The sequence below is a fragment of the Schistocerca americana genome, chromosome 2 (assembly GCF_021461395.2).
Source record: "Schistocerca americana isolate TAMUIC-IGC-003095 chromosome 2, iqSchAmer2.1, whole genome shotgun sequence".
NCBI classification, from domain to species: domain Eukaryota; kingdom Metazoa; phylum Arthropoda; class Insecta; order Orthoptera; family Acrididae; genus Schistocerca; species Schistocerca americana.
This window is the reverse complement of record NC_060120.1, coordinates 198,033,331-198,042,982: the sequence shown is the minus strand read 5'-3', so window position 1 is coordinate 198,042,982 and position 9,652 is coordinate 198,033,331.

The window sequence follows — 9,652 nt, the reverse complement described above, 5'->3', positions numbered from 1 at the left end:
ATTGAGAACATACCACGTGTTATACGGTATTAATGTTGAAGAAAAAAATAGAGATTATAACAGTAGCACAAGGATAATTATAACAATCAAAAAATAATTATAACAATCAATAATAATAATAATAGTAATGACTACGTATATGAAAGTAAACATATTTTTCTTTTGTGAATGTCAGTCCTATTGCTAGTTGGGAATATTCTCGTTATGTTCTTGCAGCTTGTGAGTTATTCACATCGAGCAGAGACATAGGACGATAGAATGGGGTGAAAGAGATATAGAAGAGGTAGCTAGGTTAGAGGAAGAGAAATAGAACGGTGAAATTCGAAGCTATGATGGAGAGGAGAAAGAAACAGATGAGAGGGGCAAAACCATGGTGGCTATACCGTCCCTAATATGTAAGTTTTGAGTTCCTCTTGAATGTTGAGTGGTTCTGGATAAGACGCAGATCACAGGGGAGCGCGTTCCATAGTCGTATGGCTGAGATGGAGAAAAAAATGTTCAAATGTGTGTGAAATCTTATGGGACTTAACTGCTAAGGTCATCAGCCCCTAAGCTTACACACTACTTAACCTAAATTATCCTAAGGACAAACACACACACCCATGCCCGAGGGAGGACTCGAACCTCCGCCGGGACCAGCCACACAGCCCGTGACTGCAGCGCCTTAGACCGCTCGGCTAATCGCGCGCCGCTGAGATGGAGAATGACACGGAGAAAGATTCTGTGTTATGTAAAGGTACAGCTAAGATGCTAGACGTATCTGATCTGATATGACGGTTGTGGAATGATGATAGGTGTTTAATGTGAGAAGATAAGTATTGGGGGCACCAGTGACTAAGAAATCGATGAAGTAAGCACATCGTGTGGAGAACGCATACCTTATGTGGGCGTATCCAACCTAGCTGCCAGTATGAAGGACTGATATGATCATACAACCGTATATTGCACACGTATCTAACGCAAGCATTCATCACTAGCTCGAGGCATCTCGAATATTCACTATTTGTGCAGTGTTGAACTACATCACGGTAGTAAAGATTAGGCAAGACTAGTGTTTGGACTAATTTTTGATTAACATGGGTTGGAAATATTTTTCTAAATTTTTGGACTGCATGTAGAGAGGAGAGCGATTTCCGGCAAGCTGTGACTGTTTGTTCTTCCCAGTTTAGGTGTTCATCCTAGATTATTCCAAGGTCTTTTACTGTTTTTTGGTATGGTACATGGGTACCATTGAGGAGTATTTGAGGGACTGTTTCGCGAAAGCAGCGGCTGATTAACTTTGGATGAGGTATAAAAATCACCTGGGATTTCTTGGGGTTTAGTTTCAGACATAGGTTCTATGCCCATCGAGAAACAGAGCAAAAATCTGCGTCAGCAATGTTCTTGGGGCTTCCACGTATGTGCAGTTGGATGTCGTCGGCATATAGATGGTAGTTGCAGGAGTGAATAACTGAAGAAATATCATTAATGTACAGTGAGAAGAGTAATGGACCAAGAACAAGGGCCTTGAGGAACTCCAGAGGGCACGTTTTTCCATGATGACTTCCCCGACCCACAAATGACTTGTTGACTTCTGTTTTTGAGGTAGCTGTCGAACCAGTGTATTGCACTGTTTGAGAAATTCAGCTGCTTAATATTAATTAGTAATATATCAATGTCAACTGTATCAAAAGGCTTGCTAAAGCGAAGCAGTGTTAGGGTGGTAACTTCACGTCTGTCCATAGCATGTTTAATGTCATTACTTACTTTGATTAATGCAGCTGCTGTACTGTGGTGCTTTCGGAAGCCTGACAGATATTTATCATGGGTGTTATGAGTTTTGAGGTAATCCGTCAGCTGTTCGTGGACGATGTATTCTAGGGCTTTAGATATTGCAGGTAGTATGCTGATCGGCCTGTAGTCACCTGGCGACTTTGGGTTGTCAGTCTTGGGTATAGGTTGAATTACACTTTGCTTCCACTCAGTAGGATATGTACTACTGACAAGAGACAGGTTGAAGAAGTCTGCGATAGCTGGATTACTATGTACATGTGGACATCATATTTCCACTGCAAGCTAGAAACAGTCGGGAAGCCCTCACGAATAATAATGTTTTAATTGGCTCGCCGTGACGAGAAAAAGCATTTCAGTTGTTGCTTACTCACGATGAGCATTAATAAACTAACTATACAACAGGCTATGAAAACGAAGTAGTGGTTGGTATTATTCTGAAAGTTTGAGTATCCTGAAAGATATATGTATTTAATTTGTTGAAATGTATTGCTGACAAAAGCAGATCTACTTTCACGTCAATGTTTTTCGAAGGACGTGAACCCTCGTTCATAAGGCACACATGGCTAGCTTCCGCAATCCTGTCGCGTGCATTATTCTCAGCTGCTGACAGTACACTACCATTGTGTTGTGCGACAGATCAATAGTTTATTTTTCTCAGCGCGTGCAACTTTGCTAATATACAAGCAACACTACGTGAAATAACCGCATCAATCAGTGTGGGCCTTAAGACGATCGTATCGTTTTGGAGAGTGCCGCGAAATTTGGCGTTAATTGGCTATGCCAGCAGACGACCGACACGAGTGCCTTTGCTAACAGCACGGCATCGCCTGCAGCGCCTCTCCTGGGCTCGTGACCACATCAGTTGCACCCTAGACGAGTGGAAAACCGTGGCCTGGTCACATGAGTCCAGGTTTCAATTGGTAAGATTTCATAGTAGGGTTCGAGTATGCCACAGACCCCACGAAGCCATGGACCCAAGTTGTCAACAAGGCACTGTGCAAGCTGGTGGTGGGTCCATAATGGAGTAGGCTGCATTTACGTGGAATGAAATTGGTCATCTGGCCAGACTGAACCGACCATTAACTGGAAATGGTTATGTTCGCCTACTTGGAGACCATATGTAGCAATTCATGGACTTCAAGACAATGCGCCATGTCGCCAGGCCACAACTGTTCACGACCAGTTTGAAGAACATTCTGGCCAGTTCGAGGGTACGGTCTGGCCATCCACATCGTCCGACACGTATCCCCTCGAATATTTATGTTATGTTATCGTGAGGTCAGTTCGTGCACAAAATCCTGCACGGACAACTCTTTCGCAATTATGGAGGGCTACAGCGGCAGCACGGCTCAATATTTCTGCAGGGGGCTTCAAACGACTTGTTGAGTCCATGCCACGTTGATTGGCTGCACTACACCGGGAAAAAGGAGATCCAACATGATATTGGGAGGCATCCCATGACTTTTGTCAGCTCAGTGTATGCTACTGCAAACTGTATCTTCTGTCTCTCACTCCATATTTTGGGTAGAATACCTGTAAAACTTCCACTAAAGACAAATGAGTGTGGATGCTTCTTTTCAGGCGTGAAAACCTAAGACTGTTGGTACTCGAACAAACTTTCCTCTTCGAGCACGATGGTTAACGTGGGTGCTGCACCCATTGAATCGTACGAACATTCCGCTCATGGGCTGCTCGGCACGCGGTGACGTAGAAAAAAAAGACTGATTATAGTGAATAGTGATAGCATGATTTTCGATCGCGGGTACCAGTGTAGGCATTGTCTCAGGCGAGGGAATTTATTTATCGTTTCATCTTCTTTCTGCAGTCTGGGACCTGGATATTAACGTTCTCACGCCAATCAGGCAAATTATGTGTCAATATCTGTTTTATCCCCCCCCATGAACCATGGACCTTGCCGTTGGTGGGGAGGCTTGCGTGCCTCAGCGATACAGATAGCCGTACCGTAGGTGCAACCACAACGGAGGGGTATCTGTTGAGAGGCCAGACAAACGTGTGGTTCCTGAAGAGGGGCAGCAGCCTTTTCAGTAGTTGCAAGGGCAACAGTCTGGATGATTGACTGATCTGGCCTTGTAACAATAACCAAAACGGCCTTGCTGTGCTGGTACTGCGAACGGCTGAAAGCAAGGGGAAACTACAGCCGTAATTTTTCCCGAGGGCATGCAGCTTTACTGTATGATTACATGATGATGGCGTCCTCTTGGGTAAAATATTCCGGAGGTAAAATAGTCCCCCATTCGGATCTCCGGGCGGGGACTACTCAAGAGGATGTCGTTACCAGGAGAAAGAAAACTGGCGTTCTACGGATCGGAGCGTGGAATGTCAGATCCCTTAATTGGGCAGGTAGGTTAGAAAATTTAAAAAGGGAAACGGATAGGTTAAAGTTAGATATAGTGGGAATTAGTGAAGTTCGGTGGCAGGAGGAACAAGACTTCTGGTCAGGTGACTACAGGGTTATAAACACAAAATCAAATAGGGGTCATGCAGGTGTAGGTTTAACAATGAATAGGAAAATAGGAATGCGGGTAAGCTACTACAAACAGCATAGTGAACGCATTATTGTGGACAAGATAGATACGAAGCCCACACCTACTACAGTAGTACACGTTTATATGCCAACTAGCTCTGCAGATGACGAAGAAATTGAAGAAATGTATGATGAAATAAAAGAAATTATTCAGATTGTGAAGGGAGACGAAAATTTAATAGTCGTGGGTGACTGGAATTCGAGTGTAGGAAAAGGGAGAGAAGGAAACATAGTGGGTGAATATGGATTGGGGGACAGAAATGAAAGAGGAAGCCGCCTGGTAGAATTTTGCACAGAGCACAACATAATCATAACTAACACTTGGTTTAAGAATCATGAAAGAAGGTTGTATACATGGAAGAGCCCGGGAAATACTAAAAGGTATCAGATAGATTATATAATGGTAAGACAGAGATTTAGGAACCAGGTTTTAAATTGTAAGACATTTCCAGGGGCAGATGTGGACTCTGACCACAATCTATTGGTTATGACCTGTAGATTAAAAGTGAAGAAACTGCAAAAAGGTGGGAATTTAAGGAGATGGGACCTGGATAAACTAAAAGAACCAGAGGTTGTACAGAGATTCAGGGAGAGCATAAGGGAGCAATTGACAGGAATGGGGGAAATAAATACAGTAGAAGAAGAATGGGTAGCTTTGAGGGATGAAGTAGTGTAGGCAGCAGAGGATCAAGTAGGTAAAAAGACGAGGGCTTGTAGAAATCCTTGGGTATCAGAAGAAATATTGAATTTAATTGATGAAAGGAGAAAATATAAAAATGCAGTAAGTGAAACAGGCAAAAAGGAATACAAACGTCACAAAAATGAGATCGACAGGAAGTGCAAAATGGCTAAGCAGGGATGGCTAGAGGACAAATGTAAGGATGTAGAGGCCTATCTCACTAGGGGTAAGATAGATACCGCCTACAGGAAAATTAAAGAGACCTTTGGAGATAAGAGAACGACTTGTATGAATATCAGGAGCTCAGATGGAAACCCAGTTCTAAGCAACGAAGGGAAAGCAGAAAGGTGGAAGGAGTATATAGAGGGTCTATACAAGAGCGATGTACTTGAGGACAATATTATGGAAATGGAAGAGGATGTAGATGAAGATGAAATGGGAGATACGATACTGCGTGAAGAGTTTGACAGAGCACTGAAAGACCTGAGTCGAAACAAGGCCCCCGGAGTAGACAATATTCCATTGGAACTACTGACGGCCGTGGGAGAGCCAGTCCTGACAAAACTCTACCACCTGGTGAGCAAGATGTATGAAACAGGCGAAATACCCTCAGACTTCAAGAAGAATATAATAATTCCAATCCCAAAGAAAGCAGGTGTTGACAGATGTGAAAATTACCGAACTATCAGCTTAATAAGTCACAGCTGCAAAATACTAACACGAATTCTTTACAGACGAATGGAAAAACTAGTAGAAGCCAACCTCGGGGAAGATCAGTTTGGATTCCGTAGAAACACTGGAACACGTGAGGCAATACTGACCTTACGACTTATCTTAGAAGAAAGATTAAGGAAAGGCAAACCTACGTTTCTAGCATTTGTAGACTTACAGAAAGCTTTTGACAATGTTGACTGGAATACTCTCTTTCAAATTCTAAAGGTGGCAGGGGTAAAATACAGGGAGCGAAAGGCTATTTACAATTTGTACAGAAACCAGATGGCAGTTATAAGAGTCGAGGGACATGAAAGGGAAGCAGTGGTTGGGAAGGGAGTAAGACAGGGTTGTAGCCTGTCCCCGATGTTGTTCAATCTGTATATTGAGCAAGCAGTAAAGGAAACAAAAGAAAAATTCGTAGTAGGTATCAAAATCCATGGAGAAGAAATAAAAACTTTAAGGTTCGCCGATGACATTGTAATTCTGCCAGAGACAGCAAAGGACTTGGAAGAGCAGTTGAATGGAATGGACAGTGTCTTGAAAGGAGGATATAAGATGAACATCAACAAAAGCAAAACAAGGATAATGGAATGTAGTCTAATTAAGTCGGGTGATGCAGAGGGAATTAGATTAGGAAATGAGACACTTCAAGTAGTAAAGGAGTTTTGCTATTTGGGGAGCAAAATAACTGATGATGGTCGAAGTAGAGAGGATATAAAATGTAGGCTGGCAATGGCAAGGAAAGCGTTTATGAAGAAGAGAAATTTGTTAACATCCACTATTGATTTAAGTGTCAGGAAGTCATTTCTGAAAGTATTGGTATGGAGTGTAGCCATGTATGGAAGTGAAACATGGACGATAAATAGTTTGGACAAGAAGAGAATAGAAGCTTTCGAAATGTGGTGCTACAGAAGAATGCTGAAGATTAGATGGGTAGATCACATAACTAATGAGGAAGTATTGAATAGGATTGGGGAGAAGAGAAGTTTGTGGCACAACTTGACCAGAAGAAGGGATCGGTTGGTAGGACATGTTCTGAGGCATCAAGGGATCACCAATTTAGTATTGGAGGGCAGCGTGGAGGGTAAAAATCGTAGGGGGAGACCAAGAGATGAATACACTAAGCAGATTCAGAAGGATGTAGGTTGCAGTAGGTACTGGGAGTTGAAAAAGCTTGCACAGGATAGAGTAGCATGGAGAGCTGCATCAAACCAGTCTCAGGACTGAAGACCACAACAACAACATCTGTTTTATCTGACCGAGGTCTGCACGTATAGTTTCGCCTGAGATCCCTGGTTCAGACACGACTTTCACGCCAAAGGACTGAACACCAGCACTAAGTTCCGTTTCCACTTTCGCTAATATAATGTGTTTCTTTGAAAAATCCACTCGTCAAATGCTTTGGTATTTGTTCACCATATTTTCCTGCTCAAGTTTCAAGTCGTTAATCTGTCGCATCGAATTTGACATATTAGTTAGAATGGTAGTTGAGTAATTTATTTACGATTTTAACATCTCAGGCAATTGGTTTAAAATTCCCGATATTTTTCGAAGTGCCTCAGTAAGACGCAGTATTTCGGTTTTTACCGTATCTATAGTCATGATTATTTGGTTATTAATATCTTCGATTACATCATCAAACATTTTGGCCGTCCTAATGGATTGTTCTTTTGCAATGTGAGAAAAATTTTCTTCCATTTTGGTAGACATTTTAGCCTATGACAGATTCTACAGGACTGTTCCTTTGTTATGTGATCGATTTCACTGATCGCCAACGGCTTGATTGTCAGTCTCGGGATCTGTTTCCACCATTCGCGGTTTCCAAATTTTAAGCATAATCCTGTTTAAAGAATCTTATAAGACATAAACGCCAGTCACAATGTCTCAGTTAACACTTTCGTAACTAAGCGGTGCAGTAATCACTACATAACACAGACAGACAAGATGGCTGCTCATGAAACAAAACATTGGAACGATCTCGCCAGCGCGCACGACAAAAGTAGTCATGTTTGACGACTTCTTTTAACAATAACCAGGATTATTTTAAAGTTAATAAAATTTACCATTCAAAAACCAAAAGAGTCATGAGCTATTCAGCAAACATTTGATTAAGTTGTCGAACATGAAAAGCGAGCGAGCAGTGTTAACATCCATTACCCTTTCTACAATGTTGCGTTATGACAAAATATTTCCTGTCTCAGAAATATAATTCCGTAAGTTATAACATTTTACAATTGGATAATATTTTTGCAGGTTTGGTACTCCCAACAATTGTTCCAGTTAACATGTACTACATGGACCAACCTTTTTCGAGCCCCGCGCTGGGCACCAGAATGACGCGTTACCCCTCTACTCCCCTTGTCCCTCGCTTGTTCTTTTTATATAAAATCTTACGTGAGCGCTGAAAAATTTTCTCAACAAGACGATAAGCTGGACCACATAAGAAGTTTTGCATTTCCCGGAAGGAGAACGCGTCAATTAGACCGGTAGAAAAAAATAGGATGTAAATCGTATGCTCCATCTGGGGTTAACTCATAGAAAGACAAAATACAGACTGAGTAAAACTACAGAAGGAAAGCTAGCTTTCTTTCCAACCAATTATTTAAATCGCGGCGGTGTCTGACTTGGGCAAAAAGCCGGCCGCTAGGCACTTCAGTCCGGAACCGCGCTGCTGCTACGGTCACAGGTTCGAATCCTGGCTCGGGCATGGATGTGTATGATGTCCTTAGGTTAGTTAGGTTTAAGTAGTTCTAAGTCTAGGGGACTGATGACCTCAGATGTTAAGTCCCATAGTGCTCACAGCCATTTGAACCATTTTTGAACTTGGGCAAACACCAACAGCAACATTGTTCAGAGACGAATCACCGAACCATTTGTAATATCTGTTGCGGGAAATGAATGCAAGCTTAGGTCTACAAACGACTTCAAATACCGTGCAGACACTGCGCAAGTTGGCGCAGTGGTTAGCACATGGAACTCCCACCTGGGAGGGAGACGGTTCAAAACCCCGTCCAGCCACCCAGACTTAGATTTTCAATGTTTTCCCTTAATCACTACAGACAAATACCTTGGACGGTTCCTTAGAAAGGGGCAGGGCCGATTTCCTTCCCCATTCTATACTGATCCAAGACCGAGCGAGGCGGCGCAGTGGTTAGCACACTGGACTCGCATTTGGGAGGACGACGGTTCAATCCCGCGTCCGGCCATCCTGATTTAGGTTTTCCGTGATTTCCCTAAATTTCTCCAGGCAAATGCCGGGATGGTTCCTTTGAAAGGGCACGGCCGACTTCCTTTCTCTTCCTTCCCTAATCCTATGAGACCGATGACCTCGCTGTCTGGTATCCTACCCCAAAAACAACCCAACTGATCCAAGCTTGCACTTGTCTTTAATGTCCGTGCAGATGATTTGAGATTACACTGTAACCCTACTTTCCTTCCTTCCTTCCTCCACCCGGTATCGGCTTAAATAATTTTTAGATAGCCAGACCCTCTGCAGAAATGTAAAAATGGATATTAAATCTCCTGGGTTGTAGGCTACTAGTCGGAGTTTGGTGCTACATTATTCAAAGTCATTTTCCTTGGTATTCAAGTACCATATACGAGTCAGCTATCTTCTTTTTCAGTGCTAGTAATGGTCAGTGCATAGTCAGGAAGAAGAGCAAACAAAGTAACGATTGTTGTCACCTTCTCGAACATAAATTAGCGAAATGGAAGTGATGGTTCTAATGGCTCTAAGCACTATGGTACTTAACACCTGAGGTCATCAGTCCCCTAGAACTTAGAACTACTTAAACCTAACTAACCTAAGGACATCACACACATCCATGCCCGAGGCAGGATTCGAACCTGCGACCTTAGCAGCAGCGTGGTTCCAGACTGAAGCGCCTAGAACCGTCCGGCCACAACGGCCGGCAAAATGGAAGTGACGCGAGTAATATCTT